A 19,704-nucleotide genomic window follows, 5' to 3' on the forward strand; every position below is an offset into this window, starting at 1 on the left:
GGATATTTTGGGAAAAAAATAAAGTTTCTTTGCATTTGTTCTACAAACACCTTTCCCACATCACGAGCAATACATCCAAAGTTCTCTATAACATTGGTGTAAATTTCTTTAATTCTCCTTTTTTTTTTCTAGTTTAGCTTTGTTTTCTTTTCTTTTATTTTTTAATAGCCTTTTATTTACAGGTTATATGTATGGGTAACTTTACAGCATTGACAATTGCCAAATCTCTTGTTCCAATTTTTCCCCTCCTTTCCCCCATCTCCTCCCCCAGATGGCAGGATGACCAGTAGAAGTTAAATACATTAAAATATAAATTAGATACACAATAAGTATACATGACCAAACCATTATTTTGCTGTACAAAAAGAACAGGACTCTGAAATATTGTACAATTAGCCTGTGAAGGAAATAAAAAATGCAGGTGGGCAAAATTATAGGGATTGGGAGTTCAATGCAATGGTTTTTAGTCATCTCCCAGAGTTCTTTTGCTGAATGTAGCTGGTTGAGTTCATTACTGCTCCATTGGAACTGATTGGTTCATCTCATTGCTGAGGATGGCCACCTCCATCAGAATTAGTCATCATATAGTATTGTTGTTGAAGTATATAATGATCTCTTGGCCCTGCTCGTTTCACTCAGCATCAGTTCGTGTAAGTTTCTTCAGGCCTTTCTGAAATCATCCTGTTGGTCATTTCTTGCAGAACAATAATATTCCATAATATTCATATACCACAATTTATTCAGCCATTCTCCACTTGATGGGCATCCACTCAGTTTCCAGTTTCTGGCCACTACAAAGAGGGCTGCCACAAACATTCCTGCACATACAGGTCCCTTTGCCTTCTTTATGATCTCTTTGGGATATAAGTCCAGTAGTAACACTGCTGGATCAAAGGGTATGCACAGTTTGATAACTTTTTGAGCATAGTTCCAAATTTCAGCTTTATTTTCTAATTTAGGTTAAATATATCCCAGTCTGTGGCACAACTGTCTTATATCTGATATTGCACAAATCTCCTACATTTAAAATTTTGATTTTTTCACATTGAAAAAAAAAGATGTTTGCATTCTTCTAGGTCAAATTTCATGTTATTATATTCCATTTATCATTATAGGCTATAAAGCTGTTTTTATTGTAATGAAATTAGTCATCTATTATGTTACATGTCCCTCCCAGTTTCTTATTATCTGTATATTTTTTTCCATATTTTTATGGCTTCATTTTCAAGTCACTGATGATATAGATGAACAATAAAGTAGTAAGGTATTCCACTTAAGACATCCCTCCACACTTATATCGATCTACAACAAGCTGATCTACAAGCTACTATTTGGATTACATCATAGTGTTTGATTTGAATTCATGTAATTAATTCCATGTCTTTCTCAATATTTTGTTAAAATATTATCACAAAAATATTTACCAAATAATTGCTGAATTATAAGTATCCTATATAAACAGCATCTCCCTGATCTACAAGCTGAATGATCCTTTTAGTAAAGAAAATGGAGTTTGGCATTTCTTGCTTATATTGTGTTAGAACTTGTTATTCACCTTATTCATTTTCCATTAATTATCAGAAATATGCCTCAGAGCCCACTTCCTATAAGAAGCAAACAGACAAACTTTTTCACAGATCGAGCTTATCATAATAATTGCCTATGAACACAAGTAGTTTATAATACTAGACCTTGGACAAATCATTGGACTTCAATTTCTTAATATGTAAAATTAGAGAGATGATCAAGATAATAATTGCTGACATTTAGAGGGCATTTCAAGTTTGGCAAAGAGCTGCAATTTTTTTTCCCAACATGTGATTTTCTCAATAGTTCCAGAAGGTAGAAATTATTTTCTTGTCCATTTTTAATATGAGGAAACTGAGATTCAGAGAAACGAAGTAACTCGTCAATGATTACAGAGATAGTAGAGGTTTGAGACAAGATTTGAACTCTGATCATCTTGAATATGAGTTCAGTATATCATTTCAGAGAGTTGCTGTTGCAAGACATGTTTTCAGCTCTTGATATAGAGTTCTATGATCTGCAGTCCTCTAAAAAATCAAATAAACTTTATTTTGTTTTTTGGTTTGCTTTTCCACTTTGGTTCCTAAGACAACTTTTTTTGCAGGGTAGCTCAGCTGAGATTGTGTGGTACTGGAGCTATATTTGGCCCAGACAAAAAAGGCAAATAAAAAGGTAAACATTAAATTTTAATAAGATGCAGAAATAAGTTATACCAATCTCTGGACCCCAACAAAAGTACTTGGTACTGTATGGTAGAGTGGGGGTTAAAAGGGAGGGTACAGTAAATAAGGAGGATTTTAGCAAAAAAAGTTAAAACTGAAAAAAATCGTGTATTTTAAGTTAAAAAGAAGCTCTGATCAAAATTGTGCCAAAGCAAGAGTTTGCATTTTAGATTTTAATTTGAAAAAAAAAAACCAAATGTTATAGAGTTTTATATTTAATAACTAAAATAATAAAAATTGGCTATCATTATTGAGTTTTCAATAGATGTTCACGTAAAAAAAACAGAATCTTGTGAACACAGGAACATCTAAAAAGTGCTAAGGTATTTATGAGGCACATAGACAGTAGTTGTGAAAGGCAGGATTAGCATGTAGAGATCTCTAATTCTCAGTGTGATACTTTATAAACTATGTCAACTCAGAAAATGGGCATAGGCCAGCATCTTACATCCTATTCTGAAATAAGATCGAAATTAGTACATGATTTAGACAATAAGGGTGGTATCAAAGGTATATTAAGAGAATAAGGAGTAGTTTATCTGACTGATCTATAGAAAAGGGAAGAATTCAAGACAAAATTAAAGGTAAAGAACATTATGAAATGAAAAATAGATACTTTTGATTATAATCACATAAAAAAAATTTGTACAAATGAAACCAATGAAACCAAAATTAGAAGAAAAAGAGGAAGCTAGGAAAAAATCATTACAGTGAGTGTGTCTGATTAAGGGCCCTTTCTCAAATATATAGAGACCTGAGTCAAATTTATAGGAATAGAAATCATTCCCCAAAGCCTAATACTCTATACCAAGATAAGTTCGAAATGGGTTCATGATTTAAACATAAAAGTTGATACTATAAGCAAATTAGAAGAACAGAGGATACTTTACCTCTCAGTTCTGTGGAAAAGGAAAGAATTTATGGCCAAAGAAGAGCTAGAGTGCATTATGAAATGCAAAATGGATAATTTTGATTATATTAAATTAAAAAGCTTTTGTACAAATAAAACCAATGCAGTCAAGATTACAATGGAAATACTCCCAAGTGTTCTAATAAAGGCTTTATTTCTAAAATAAGGAGAATTGATTCAAATGTCTAAGAATACAATCCATTCTCCATTTGATAAACGGTGAAAGGATATGAACAATTTTCAGACAAAGATATTAAGACCATTTCTAAACATATGAAAAATTACTTAAATAACTACTGATCAAAAATGCAAATTAAGACAGCTCTGAGGTACCACTAGACATGTCTCAGATTGGTTAAGATGACAGGGAAAGATATTGATAAATGCTGGATGGGATGTGGGAAAACTGGGACACTAATACATTATTAGTGGACTTTGACCTGAACCATTCTGGAGGGCAATTTGGAACTGTGCTTAAAGGGTATATATATCCTTTGATAGAGCAGTATCTCCACTTGGCACGAATCCCAAAGACGTCATACAAAAGGGAAAAGGACCCACATATGCAATAATATTTGTAGCAATTCTTTTTGAAGTGAAAACAAACTGGAAATAAGTGGATGTCCATTGTTTGGGGAATGGCTGAATAAGTTATGGTATATTAATGTAATGAAATATTATTGTTCTATAAGAAACAATGACCAGGATGATTTCAGAGAGGTCTGGAGAGACTTACATGATCTAATGCTACGTGAAGTGAGCATAACCAAGACAACATTGTATTCAACAACAACAACAAGATTATACAAAGATAAATTCTGATGGACATGGCTCTTTTTGACAATGAAATGATTCAGGCTAGTTCCATTGATCTTGTAATGAAGAGAGTCATCTACACCTAGAGAGAGGACTGTGGGAACTGAGTGTAGAACACAACATAGCATTTTTATTCTTTTTGTTGTTTGCATTTTATTTTCTTTCTCATTTTCTTTTCCTTTTTCATTTGATTCTTGTTGTGCAGCAAGATAATTGTATAGATATATATGCATATATGGGATTTTATATACACACACACACATATATATATGTTATATATATATATATAACATATATATATATATATATATATTTAGGGGAGGAGATGAAGGGAAGGGGAAAAAATTATAACAGAAAGTTTTGCAAAGGTCAGTGTTGAAACATTTTCCATGAATATATTTTGAAAATAAAAAAAAAAACTTTAATTAAAAAAAAGAAATATGACTGCTCTTTTTGTTGTGACAAAAATTGGAAATTGTTCAGATTTTCATCAGTTGAGGAATAGTTGAACAAGCTGTGGTATATGAATGTAATGAAATACTATTATTCTTTAAGAAATAATGAGCAGGTAGCATTTAGACAAATCTGGACTTATATGAACTGATGCAAAATTAAATGAGCAGAACCAGAAGAACATGCTACATAGTAACAGCAATATATTTCAATGATTTGAAATGAAGCATTTAACTATGCTTAGAAATCCAGTGGTGCAAGACAATTTCAAGGAACTTTTGATAGAAAATTTTGACTACATCCAGAGAAAGAACAATAGAATCTGAGTGCAGAATGTAGCATCCTATTTTCAATTTTTTTCTTATGTTTTTCTTTCTTTTATTCTGTCTTATTTCACACCATGAGTAATTTAGAAATATGCTTTAAATGATTGTACATATATAATTTATATCAGTTTGCTTGCTTTTGTGGGTAAGAGGGATAAACACAAGGAAGGGAGAAAAACATGCAGTTCACAATCTTTGTTTTCTCTATTTTGTTGTTCTTTTATTAAATATTATAATAATTTTTATTCTCATTTTATAATTTAATATTTTCCCCAGTTACATTCAAAACAATTGTTTTACTTTTGTTTTTGAAATTGTTGACTTTTGGGTTCTCTCCTTTATCCCCACTCACAATTAAAAAATCACATGTGAAATTATATGAAACATTTCTATAATGTCAAGTTGTGAAAGAAAATATAGATCTCCTACTCTACTGAAAATAAAAACCGTCAGGGGAAATTATAATTCAAAAGGAAGACACAGAGAAAAAAAGAATGTTTTAATCTGTATTCAGACAAAATCAGTTCCTTCTCTGAGTATGAATAAGATTTTTCATCTTAGATTCTTCAGAGTAGTCCTGAATGATTGCACTACAGAGAACAGGAAAGCCATTTACAACTAGTCATTCCAGAATATATACCTTGTATACAGTACATTTCCCTTTGTTTGAGTCCATGGAGGACTTTCCAGGTTAATTTTTTTTTTTTTCTGAGAGAATCCTGCTGATCAATTCCCATAGAACAATAATATTTTATCACAAACACATACTGAAGTTTATTGAGCCATTCCGCAATTGATGGGCATACCCTCAAGTTCCTTTTTTTTTTTTCACTGAGATGAGAACTGTTATGAATATTCTTTGGTACACAGATGCCATTTTCCTCTTTTTTTTTTTTTTTTTTTTTGGCCAATTCTCTTGGTATTTATGCCTCGTAGTGGTGTTGTTGGGCCAAAGGATATACATGAATTTGTAGCCTTTTAAGCATAGATCATATCTTTTGATCATTTGTCAATTGGGTATGGCTCTTATTTTTTAATAAATTTCACTTAGTTCCCTCTGTGTTTGAGAAATGAGACTTTATTAGAGAAATTTGCTTCAAATTTTATTTAAAATTATTATTATTAATTGTATTTCCCCCATTTATTCTTTCTCTCCTTTTACCCTGTCCCTCCTTCAAAGTGTTTTGCTACTGACCATTCTCACCCTCAATATGTTTTTTCTTTTATCACTCTCACCCCTTTCCATATCCCATTCCCTTTCTATTTTCTTGCAGGATAAGATAAGATTTACATTCCACAATTGAGCATGTATGTGATTTCCTCTTTGAACTAATTCTGATGAGAATAAAGTTCATTCACTTCCCCTCTCATGCCCTTCTTCCCTCCCAATATAAAAGCTTTTTCTTGCCTCTTTTTATGGCAGATAATTTGCATTAAACCTTTCCCTTTCCCTTTCTCCCAGTACATTCCCCTATCATCTCTAAATTTCAAAATTTTTCAAAAGATATTATTCCTTCATATTCAACTCACACTTGTGCCCTCTTCTAATTGACATAATAATGAGTTACAAGTATCATCCTCCCTTGTAAGATTGTAAACAGATAACCCTTATTAAGTTTCTTATGATAACACTTTCCTGATTTGAAAAATTTCCATTAAGCTCTGGTATTTTCATCATGTTTGAAAATCCTCTATTTCATCAAATTACCACCTTTTCCTCTGAAGGATTATTCTCAGTTTTTCTGGATTGGTGATTCTTGGTAAAAATTCGGGCTTCATTGCTTTTTAGTATATTATATTCCAAGCCCTCCAGTCCTTTAAAGTAGAAGCTACTAAATCTTGTGCTATCCTGACTGTGGCTCCACTATTCTTGAATTGTTTCTTCTAGATGCTTGCAATATTTTCTGATATGGGAATTCCAGAGTTTGGCTATAATATTTTTGGGAGTTTTCTTTTTCAAATGTCTTTTGGAGGTGATCAATGGATTTTTTTCAATTTCAATTTTATCTTTGTGTTCTAGAATATCAGGACGGTTTTCCTTGATGATTTCATGAAAGATGATGTCCAGGCTCTTTTGCTGACTTTCAGGTAGACCAATAATTTTTAATCTCTCCTGAATCTATTTTTCAGGTCAGTTGCTTTTCCAATGAGATATTTCACATTTTTTCCTCATTTTTCTTTTTTTCCCTTTATCATATTTGATCAATTCTATTTTAAGGAATTATTTTCATTAATGAGTTTTTGTACCTCCTTTTCCAATTGGTCAATTTTGCTTTTATAGGTATTCTCCTCATACATTTTTTGGGTTTCTTTTCGCACATTTTCTTTTGCAGTTTTCTCAATTCTTTTCCAAATTTTTCTTCTATCTCTTGCTTGGTTTTCAAAAGCCCCTTTGAGCTCTTCCATGGTCTGAGTCCAATTCTTATTTTTCTTGGAGGCTTTGGATGTAGGAGCTTTGAATTTGTTATCATCTTCTGACTGGGTGTTTTGATATTCCTCAACAGCATAACTTTCCATGGTCAAAAACACTTTTTGTTTTTTGCTCATTTTTTTAGCCTGTTACTTGGCTTTTAAGTCTTTGTTTAAAATAGGGTTTTGTTTTCATGGTGGAATAAACCCTATCCCAAGCATCAGGTTTTGTGCAGCTGTTTTCAGAAATCCTTCTAGGAATCTTACCACAAGCACTCTTTTCTGCCCTGCAGTTGTTGGGAGTGTCCCTGTCCCACATTAAGTGTAAGATCTAGTAGGCTAATGTTAAGAGAGTCCTGTCTTGCTAGTGCTGGGATACTGAAGTTGGAAGCTGTCCTTGGTGCCACAGACCCTCTCACATGACCTTCTGAATCCTCTCTAATGTCCCCAGGAGGAGAGGTCCAGAAGCCTCCAGCACTGCTGCTGATTCAAAGATCCCACCAATTGATGTGGGGTTCTTGGTGGGGGCTAAACCAGGGTTGTGATGGCACTGTCTGCCCTGGGATTGCATGCTGGCCTGGCACTCTGATTCTACAGATCTTTTCAGCTCACCTTTCAGATTCTCTTTGGTGTCTTTGGGCTGAAAAGTCTGGAAGCCTCCAGCACTATTGCTAGTCAAGTTGGGGTTAGGGTCAGAGCCAGAGTCCAAGGCTGCATTGGCCCAGCCCATACCAAGACTGCATGCTGAATTCCCACAGTGGTGTCAAAGATATTTTCTACTGATTTTCTAAGTACCTTTGGCTGGAAATGTTCTATTATGTCTTTTTGGATATTCTGATGCTCTAAAATTGTTTACAATCTTATTTTAAGGAATTTGGAGATGTCTGGGGAAGAGATTGGTTGAATTATTGCCTTTAGTCACTCTACCTCTTGAGTTCACAATAAAAAAAAAATGTTGAAAACTAACTTTACATGTAATTGGAGGGGAAAGACTATTAAGTGGAGGGAAAAATTCAACTTACCTCTCAAATTTTGGTTCTCGGTACTTCTATATTATTCAAGCACCTGCTAAAGCCAAAGAATTCAGATGACTTTTTTCTCTGAAAAAAATAGTTTTAAATTTTTTCTCCTTGTGTTATGTCTCTCTCCACTTTAGTACATTGTCCTTTCAGCAGTTAAATTAATTTTCCTTAAAAAGAGTCCTGACAAATTACCCCTCTTTCATAAATTCAGTAGTTATCTGTCACCTACAAAATTAAATGTAAAATCCTCTGCTTGGCTTATTAAAATATTTTACAATTAGGGATCTTTTTTTGGCCCATTCTTTTTAAACTTCATCTTATTCTCTGTACTCTGATGCAGTGATACTGGCATTTTTGTTGTTTCAAGGACACCATATTTTGTGACTCTGTGACTTTTCACTAGTTATTTTCTGCATCTGGAAGGCTTTCACTCTTCATCTCTGTTTTCTGAATTCTATGGACTCCCTCAAAATTTATTTTACAACCCAGTTTCTGTAAAGGTCTTTCCCATCTTCCAATCCACAAAGCTAGTGACCTTCCTCTGAAATTATCTTCAATTTATATTGTATGTATCTTGTACGTATAATGGTTTGCATGTTATATACCCCATTATACTATGAACTCCATGAAGGCAGGAGCCATCTTTTTTGCTTTTTATTTATGACTCCAGTGTTTAACACAGTCCTGAGTACTAATAGATGCTTATTTTATAATTGTGGGGGTGATGATGATCATAATTTATATTTATGATCAAGACAAGGAATTGTGCATGAATATTATCAGTGAATCTATAATTTCATCTAATTTGATACTCCCAAGCTATCCCTGTATCTAAAATCCCAAAGTTTTAGAGTTTTCAGAGACATGAGCAAGCATCTAGTGCAACCCATAAATGAAAATAATTCCCCATACAACTCATCTGGCAATTGTTCTCCATGTTACATATAAGGTTCTCCAAGTAGAGTTAATCCACACCTTTTGCTTTGCCTTTTGAGAATATACTTTATACGTCAATAAATGACTTTCTAGGCAAGCAGTTCTTGCTAAGGCATCTATATCTACTTGACTTTAAGAAAGATTCTGTTCTCTGTGAATGGTTCCATCTCCAAGTTTTTAGACAGAAGGTAGTTCATAAACAGTCATTAACTCAAATTGTTGCAGATCATAATCCCTGCATTACTACTCATATTATGACTATTTTTAATAACCAGAAAATGTTAGAACCACTACAGGACATGTTAGGAGTGCACAAGGTCAAGTATGAAGGTATAAAACCAGCTATATTTTCACAGCAGTATAAAAATAATTTTGTTATGCATTACATAGTGCAGCATGACAATACACATAAAAATACCAGGAGGCCAGTAACAAAGCCACCCTACTGCCAAGGGAGATAACTTTCCTACCACTCAGTTTTGAAAATGAACAAAAAATTCACAAGATTCCAAATGATCTAATAAGATTGCTTGCTAGCTAACTCGTGTAAAACAGATAGCAATATCAAAAGCTAATTTAATTTATTTCCACTTCTCTGTTTATACTTTACTAGGATTCAAGGAAATTTTGCAAGTATCTTATCTTTTCCTCATTTTATTCTACCAGGAATCCTGAGGAGAGCTTGGAATAGTGGGTCACGTGGAGAAGGTTGAACATAGTAGAATAAGCTACCCTTATACTGAAAACTGATAGAATTTAAAGAATGTTGGTCTGCTGAGGAAGCAGGGCACCATGCACAAGAAATGTAAGGTATAGACTTTGGAAGGTTTTGCTCAAAGAAAATTGTTATACCAGATAGTGATGAAGTCAAAACAACTGTATATCTGCATCAATACCTCTTCCTTAATGGCTTTCCAGGTTTGCCCTGACTTTCATGGCTCTTGGGTTGTTTAAGTTCTTAATCCTCCAACTCCACTTCCCTAAACTCTCTCTTTCACACACATGTACATCTTACACACATGAAGAACTGTCCGTTAGTCCTTGCCTTGCTTTATATTCCTAATGTTTATCATAGAACCTCACTCTACTTTTCATGAGTAGTTTTTTTTGTTTAAACTCTATGAAAAAAAAAAATGAGCCTTTAAGGATGAGGGAATCACTCCAAATCTTATCACTAGGCTGTTAGCCTTGGCTACTCCAGCACCTACAAACCTTGCTCGTGGGTCTGGAGGGTATAAAACTACACTCCCCTAAAGCATTTTTTTTCTCTATAAGGAAAGATTTAAACTTTCCAGCTCACTCTCACTTTCATTTGCAGCCCTTTGTGGTTTCTATTCCATGAAGCATTGGGCTGGGTACTTTGAGGACCATCCCTTTATCACCTCCCTTTTGTATATTATTTCCTCCCATTAGATTGTGAGCTTCTTGTGGATAGTTTTTTCTTTTTTTTTTCTTATTTTTAAACCCAGAATCTAGCAAAATGTGTGGACCACAGTAGGTTTTGTTTGAAAAGAATATTACATATTTTATAATATATTGCAAGATATTAGAATTTATTGTCTTCTATTAGCATTAGGGGACAAGAGTGTCCTGAATCATTGCAAAATCAATGAATGGGGTAATTGAAACTGATTTCATTAGATGTATATAAATAAATTATATATTTCCAAAGTTGTGGATGGTCTGGGGTAATCTTAAAACATTAAACCTGTTCACTAAAAGATTGTTTCTTTTTTTTTCATCATTAACCCTTGCAAAATCTTGCATTCCAATTTTCTCTCCCCTTTTCCCACCACTTCCCCTAGATGGCAAGTAATCCAGTATAACATAGTAGGTTTTTTAATAAATATTTATTGAATTGAATTCAATAGGACCTGGCATGAATTATTCAATATATGCTTCTTTACTTTAAAACAACAACAAAAAAAGACAACTAGATTAAAGAGAGGAATCAATTATGGAATAACATGTTATTCCCATGTACACAAAAGAGTAATAAATACCACAGAGTGGTAGACATGTGTAGAAGCTAATATTCAGGTTATTAAAACATTTACAAATATCTTCTTTTTTTAAATAACTTTTTATTGAAAGAACCCATGCCAGGGTAATTTTTTACAACATTATCCCTTGCACTCACTTCTGTTCCGATTTTTCCCCTCCCTCCTTCCACCCCCTCCCCCAGATGGTAAGCAGTCCTATACGTGCTAAATAGGTTACAGTAGTTCTTAGATACAATATATGTGTGCAGAACTGAACAGTTCTCTTGTTGCTCAGGGAGACTTGGATTTAGGAGGTATAAATAACCCAGGAAGAAAAACAAAAATACAAGCAGTTTACATTCATTTCCTAGTGTTCTTTCTTTGGGTGTAGCTGCTTCTGTCCATCCTTGATCACTTGAAACTGAGTTAGATCTTCTCTTTGTCGAAGAAATCCACTTCCATTAGAATACATCTTCATATGGTATCATTGTTGAGGTATATAATGACCTCCTAGTTCTGCTCATTTCACTCAGCATCAGTTCATGTAAGTCTCGCCAATCCTCTCTGTATTCATCCTGCTGGTCGTTTCTTACAGAACAATAATATTCCATAACATTCATATACCACAATTTACTCAACCATTTTCCAATTGATGGACATCCATTCATTTTCCAGATTCTAGCCACTACAAACAGAGCTGCCACAAATATTTTGGCACATACAGGTGTCTTTCCCTTCTTTAGTATCCCTTTGGGGTATAAGCCCAGTAATATCATGCTGGATCAAAGGGTATGCACAGTTTGATAACTTTTTGAGCATAGTTCCAAATTGTTCTCCAGAATGGCTGGATGTGTTCACAATTCCACCAACAATGTATCAGTGTCCCAGTTTTCCCACATCCCCTCCAACATTCCACGTTATCTTTCCCTGTAATTCTAGCCAATCTGACAGGTATGTAGTGGTATCTCAGAGTTGTCTTAATTTGCATTTCTCTGATCAATAGTGATTTGGAACCCTCTTTCATATGAGTGGTAATAGTTTCAATTTCATCATCTGAAAATTGTCTGTTCATATCCTTTGACCATTTATCAATTGGAGAATGGTTTGATTTCTTATAAATTAGAGTCAATTCTCTATATATTTTGGAAATGAGGCCTTTATCAGAACCTTTGTAAAAATGTTTTCCCAGTTTATTGTTTCCCTTTTAATCTTGCCTGCATTAGTTTTGTTTGTACAAAAACTTTTCAATTTGATATAATCAAAATTTTGTATTTTGTAGTCAACAGTGATCTCTAGTTCTTCTTTGGTCATAAATTCCTTCCTCTTCCACAGATCTGAGAGGTAAACTATCCTATGCTCTTCCAATTTATTTATGATCTCATTCTTTATGCCTAGGTCATGAATCCATTTTGATCTTATCTTGGTGTACGGTGTTAAGTGTGGGTCAATGCCTAGTTTCTGCCACACTAATTTCCAATTTTCCCAGCAATTTTTGTCAAATAATGCATTCTTATCCCCAAAACTGGGGTCTTTGGGTTTGTCAAATATTAAATAATTAAAGTTATTGGTTGTTTTGTCCTTTGAACCTAACCTATTCCATTGATGAACTAGTCTATTTCTTAGCCAATACTACATGGTTTTAGTAACCACTGCTTTATAATACAATTTTAGATCTGGTACAGCTAGGCCACCTTCATTTGATTTTTTTTTCATTAATTCCCTTGAAATTCTTGACCTTTACAAATATCTTCTAAGAAAACAAAACAAAAATGTTTTACATTTCAAAAGCATAGAGAAGAGTCCAATCAATGATATCATTTCTTTGGGTTTCTCTGTCTCTGTCTCTTTCTCTCTCTTTGTGTTTTCTTTCTGTCTGTCTGTTTCTGTATGTGTATTTTTCAAACATAAAAATAGGTTGATTAAATATTATTTATTTATATTAAATATTAGTTTATAATAATACTATGTATAAAATAAAATTAAGATCAGCATATAATCATGGGTAGAAAGTGGGATTATAGTAAGATGTTACAATCCCACCTATCACACACTGACTGTGTGATTCAGTACAATTCATTCTTAATTTCTCACTACTGCATATGAGTGTAAATTTGAGAAAAGGTACAAAGTTGCATTAATGAAAAGGGTGTCCTCACTGGGAATTCTCTATGCAAAAAAGGCATAGCTGTTGTAGCAAATAGCTATAAGAAAAAAGATTTGAATGAAAAGTGATATAGAACAGAGTACATTCCTAACAAAGTTGCCTCTTTGGATCAGGCATTTTCCTTACAAATACTAAAGGCATTTATTGGAGACCAAAATGGTTCTCAAGAAGCAATGTGATACACAGGAAAGAGGACTGAACTTTGTGTCAAGACAATTTGTTTTTTATATTCTTCTGACAAATCTAATTTTACTTACTTCCATTTATTTCTTTATAGTCTGTGCTGTATCTAGTAAACTGGAAATGAAGACATTTCTGCTAATGCTCCATCTCTCCCTTACTTCATTCTGTCTAGATTCCTGAGAATTGGAAATAATGGGACACTCTGTGTGACTGTGGGGGACTCACTTGTCCTCTTATTGTCCTAGGAATTTCTCTAATACTATAATGTGAAAATGAAGTGCTTTTGTATTTGTAGGACTTCCTCAAACTGATGAAATCACAGATTCTGAGGGGGAAAACAAAAACAAAACTATAAGATACAATTCTGGATCAAGAGTAAGAAGTAAAAAAAAAAATTAAAAATATTTGGTCTTTGTTCTCAGGAATATAACAGTGCATTTGGAAAAATGTTGCACATGGTCAATGAGATATAAAAAATAACAGGAAAACTATTGCACTTCTCATAATTATAATGTGATTGTACACAAGACATATCAATGGCAGGAGAATTAGTCTCATCTGCAAAACTGGGAAAATAATAATTATTTTCCTGAAAGTTGCTTTATTGGAAAGTACACTGTAAAAACTGAAATGCTATGAAATCATGGTGATGATGATGATGATAACGATGAGTGATGGTAGTGATATTACACTTTGTTGATTATTTCCTTTTTATTTTGTGATTTTTAAATTTTAAGATATCTATTTTTTTAATTCTTTCTATTTAAAAAAAAATCAATGTATCCAAATTCTCTGCCTCTTCTTGATCTTCCCACACCCAGTGAAAAGAAAATCAATATATTAATTATACATTTGAATAATGCAAAATATATATTTTATGTTAGTCATAATACAAAAAGAATAAAGAATAGAGACGATGATATAATTATACTTCAAATTTCACTCAGGATTTATCAGTTCTCTTTCTGGAGGTACAGAATATTTTTCATCATGAATCCTTTTGGATAATATTGGGTCATCAAATTGATCATAGTATGTAATTCTTTCCCAAGTAATCATCATAATTATATTGCTATTACTACATACATTGTGTTATGATTCTACTCATTTCACCTTGTATCAGTTCAGATATATTTCCCATACTTTTAAAAAAATGTTTCATAATATTTTATTCTTGCAAATTACATGTAAATTTTTAACATATATATGTATATGTATACATTTAATTTTGAGTTCCAAATTCTTTCCTTTTCTCTTTTCTCTTCCTCTTCATCAAAAAGTTAAGCAAGTTGATATAGATTATACATTTACAGTTACACAAAATATATTTTCATATTAGTCATATTGTGAACAGAACAGACCAAAAAAAAAAAAAAAAAAAAAAAAGAAGAAAGAAAAGAACTTCCAAGGGTGGAACCAAGATGGTGGAGTGAAACCAGGAAGCTGCTAAAGCTCTCCCAGTTTCCATCAAAAATTACATGAAACCAAACCTCTGAACAGAGTCTGATTGATGAAACCACTTTTTAATTTAAGATAGATTGGAAAAACTTCAAGAAAAGTTAATTTCACTGAAGTGCAATGGGTTCAGCTCAAACAACATTTGGAAAAGCCACTAAGAGGACCTTAATCATAGCAAAGCAGCAACAGAGACCCTCCATTCTGGGTCAGTAAAGGAGCAAAACAGTAAGGCAGTTCACAATCACAGCTCAGAATATAAATTCTGACAAACAAAAGTTTCCTAGAAAAAGCAAACAAAGCTATTCCCTGCAAACAAAAGGGGCCTCTGTGCTCAAAGCCAAGGCTAAGAAATGCATAGGAAGCTTGGGACAATGCTCCCTTTACCCAAGGAAAAAAGATCTACCATGAAAATAAAAAAAAAAAGGAACTAACAAAAGAAAAGGAAATAAAATGAACAAGAAACATAAAAGAAGTTTGACCATAGAAAGCTATTATGGTGACAGGGAAGATCAGTTCAGATGAGAAAAAAATGTCCACACAGGAAATCTGAAAGAGCAATATGAATTGATCTTGGGTCCAAAGAGGATTCTTGGAAGTGCTCATAAAAATATCAAAAGATAAATAGGAGAGGTAGGAGAGAAAATGAGAAAAGAGATGAGAGGTATGTAAGAGAGAGTCAGCAGCTTGGAAAAGGAAAGAAAAAACTGCCTGAAGAAAACATCTTCAAAAGCTATTTCAAAGGGCTATAAAACTGTGCATACCCTTTGATCCAGCAGTGCTATTACTGGGTCCGTATACCAAGGAAACCATAAAGAAGAGGAAAAAGATCCACATTTGCAAAAATGATTTTAGCAACTCTTTTTGTAGTAGCAAAGAACTGGAAAATAAACAGAATGCCCATCAACTGGGCAATGGCTGAATAAGCTATGGTATATAAAGGTAATGGAATATAATTGTTCTGTAAAAAGTGATGAACAAGCTGATTTTTAGAAAGTCCTAGAAAGATTTACATGAACTGATACTGAGTGAAATGAGCAGAACCAGGAATATATTGTACACAATAATAGCAAGAATGTGCAATGATCAACTGAAAAACTTGGTTCTTCTCAGTAATTCAGTTATCCAAAGCAGTTCCAATAGACTTTAGAAAGAAAAGGTCATCCTTATCCAGGAAAAAAACAAAAAACCTTATGAAGATTGCAAGTAAATCATCACATATTGTGTTCACTTCATTCTTTTGTTTTCTTTTTCCCCCTATGGTTTTTCTCCTTTGTTATGCTTTTCTCTCCCAACATGATTCATAAAACAATGTGTATTAAAATAAATAAATTATTTTTTAAAATAAAATAAAACATTGTGTATTAAAATAAAGGAAAAAATAAAAAGTAAATGAAAGTTATAAAAACATATCATTTAATCTATGTACTTCATTAGTTCTGTCTATGGAGATGGCTAGTATTTCTAAATATAATGTTTTTAGTCACAGTCATTGTACAGTATTGTTTCTTTTAACAATGTTTTCTTGATTCTGTTTCCTGTTCTCTGCATCAATTGGTGTAAGCATTGCCAAGTTTTTTTAGAGAGCATTTTCTTCATCGTTTTTTATAGTACAACAGTTCAGTGGAAAGTAACTGGAAATTGAATGGATGTCCATCAGTTGAAGAATGGCTGAATAAGTTATGATTGTAATGGAATGTTTCCATAAGAAATGATGATCAGGCTGATTTCACAAAATCCTGGAAATATTTACATGAGTCAATGTTAAGTAAAGTGAAGAAAATCAAGAGAAAAGTGGACACAGTTACAACAAGATTATTTGTTGATCAACTGTGATAGACTTGGCTCTTTTCAACAATAAAGTGAATCAAGGCAATTACAATAGATTTGTAATGTAAAATGCCATCCACATTCAGAGAAAACTTTAGAAATTGAATGTGAATTGGAGCATAGTATTTTCATCTTTTTTTGTTGTTTGTTTGTTTGTTTTCCTTCTTTCCTGATAATCTGATTTTTTTTTGCACATTTAGATCTTTCTAGGATAAATATGGAAACACATTTAGAAGAATTACACATACTTAACCTATATCAGATTGATTGCTGTCTTGTCAGTGTGCAGGAGTAAAGGAAAGAAATTTGGAACACAAAATTTTACAATTATGAATGTTGCAAATTATGTTTGCATGTATTTGGAAAAATAAAATCCTATATAAATAGATAGATTTCTATACCCAAAAGAGTGTATACATTATTCTTTCTCTTAATCATTTGCAATTAAAACAAGATTCATGTATTATCCTTCCCCAAGTCCCCCATCTTTCCCTTCACTAAAAAAGCCCTTTCAAATTATTTTGATGTAAAATCTGTAACTTTTTACTTCTTGAAGTGTATTTCTCTTTCTCATTCTTTAATTACATATTTTTTAGATATCATTACAAAATATTCAGCTCATACCCATGCTCTCTATGTTTACTCCTTGTAACCACCCTACTAATAAAAAATTCTTAGGAGTTACAAGTATTATCTTCCTGTGTAAAATTATAAACATTTTGATCTTACTGAATCCCTTATGAATTTTCATCCTGTTTACCTTTTTATGCTCCTTTTCAGTCTTGTATTTGAAAGTGAAAATTTCCATTTCTGTTTTTTTTTTCATCAAGAATGGTTGAAAATTCTCTGTTTCATTAAATAACTATATTTCCTCTGAAATATTTTCCTCAGTTTTACTTTATGCATAAATCTTGGTGATGATTCTATCCTTTACCCTCTACAATATTATAACCAAATCTTTGTATCATTTAATGGAAAGGCAGTTAAATCTTGTGTGATTTTGATGTGGCTTCATACTATTTAAATCACTTTTTTTCTGGCTGCTTGACCAGGAAAACTGAATTCTAGATAAAAAGCATTTTGTGATTTATTTTTATTGATGAGTGGTAGATTCTTTCACTTTCTATTTTACATTTTTAGTTCTTTGAAATTGATGCACTTTTTCTTGATAATTTCTTGAAAGATGATGTCCAGAAAATAGTCAATGACTATAGCTGTAGTGTTCTCTGGTTTGGTTTTCTTGGGGTCTCTGGAAGCAGCCTTCATTTCAGTTCAATAATCACCAAAAGAGCAGCCAGGTGTTAAAAGTCCAGATTATTTATTGTCTCTTTCCTGATGCTGGGCAGCTTTCTGGAGAGCCTTTCAGTCTGGCCTTGGTTTTAGTGGGGGAAGTGCAAGAGGTTAGGCCAGTCACCAGGAGACTGACTGAAGATGAAATGAATTTCTGACTCCTTGGCTCCATGACCTTCTAGTGTGCTTGTCCTCTGTGGCTCTCGGTCCCTGCTTGTATGCGCCACACTGAATATAAACCAATAATTATATCACTAGGAAACAATTGTTTGTTGTAAGATTAAATCAATCATACTGAATCATGCTAAACTAGATAATTGTTGTTTTATCAATTCCACTTAGTACCTCGTAAGCATCCTTGTTTCAAGTTCAGAGTTCTGGCCCATAACATATAGCAATCTAGTGTTTGATAAACCCAAAGACCCTAGCTTTTGGGATAAGTATTCACTATTTGGCAAAAACTGCTAGGAAAATTGGCAGAAATTAGGCACTGATCTACACCTAACACTGTATACCAAGATAACATCGAAATGGGTTCATGATCTAGGCATAAAGAATGATAATGTAAACATATTAGAACATAGGATAGTTTAACTCTCAGATCTATGGAGGAGAAAGGAATTTTTGACCAAACAAGAACTAGAGATCATTATTGATCACAAAATAGATAATATTGATTATATTAAGTTAAAAAGGTTTTGCAGAAAAGATTAGTAGGGAAAAATTATTATTTTTCCAATAAATTGGAAAAACATTGTTACATTCAAAGGTTCTGATAAATGCTTCATTTCCAAAATATATAGAGAACTGACTCAAATTTATAATAGTTTAACCCATTCTCCAATAGATAAATGGTCAAAAAATATGAAAAGACAAATTTAGATGAATAAATTGAAACTATTTGTAATCATATGAAAAGGTGCTCCAAATCATTATTGATCAGAGAAATGCAAATTCAGACAACTCTGAGATACCACTACACATCTGTCACATTGGCTAAGATCTTCTACTAGATGGATCAAAAGGTTGATAACCTTTTGAGCATAGTTTCAAATTGTTCTCCAGAATGCTTGGATCCATTTACAATTCCACAATGTATTAGTGTCCCAATTTTCCCACATCCCCTCCAACATTCATCCTTTTCTATCATCTTAGCCAATCTGAAAGGTGGGAGTGGTACTTCAGAATTGTCTTAATTTGAATTTCTCTGATCAATAGCGATTTAGAGCACCTTTTCATGTGACTAGAAATAGTTTCAGTTTCTTCATCTGAAAATTGTCTGCTCATATAAATTGGAAGATGGCTTGAATTCATATAAATTTGAATCATTTCTCCAAATTTTAGATATAAGGACTTTATTAGAATTCGTGAATGTAATTTTTTTTCTAATGTATTGCTTTCCTTCTAATCTTGTCTGCATTAATTTTATTTATACAAAACCTTTTTAACTTAACATAATCTAAATTTTGTATTTTGTGTTTAATAATGGGCTCCCATTCTTCTTTTACCACAGATTCCTATCTTCTCCACAGATATGAGAGGCAAACTTCTTTGTTCTTCTAATTTGCTCATAATATCACTCTTTATATCTAGATCAGAATCCCATTTTGACTTTATCTTGGTATATGGTGTTAGGTATGGGTCAGTGCCTAGTTTCTGCCATATTAATTTCTAATTTT

The sequence above is a fragment of the Sarcophilus harrisii genome, chromosome 2, assembly GCF_902635505.1.
Source record: "Sarcophilus harrisii chromosome 2, mSarHar1.11, whole genome shotgun sequence".
NCBI classification, from domain to species: Eukaryota; Metazoa; Chordata; class Mammalia; order Dasyuromorphia; family Dasyuridae; genus Sarcophilus; species Sarcophilus harrisii.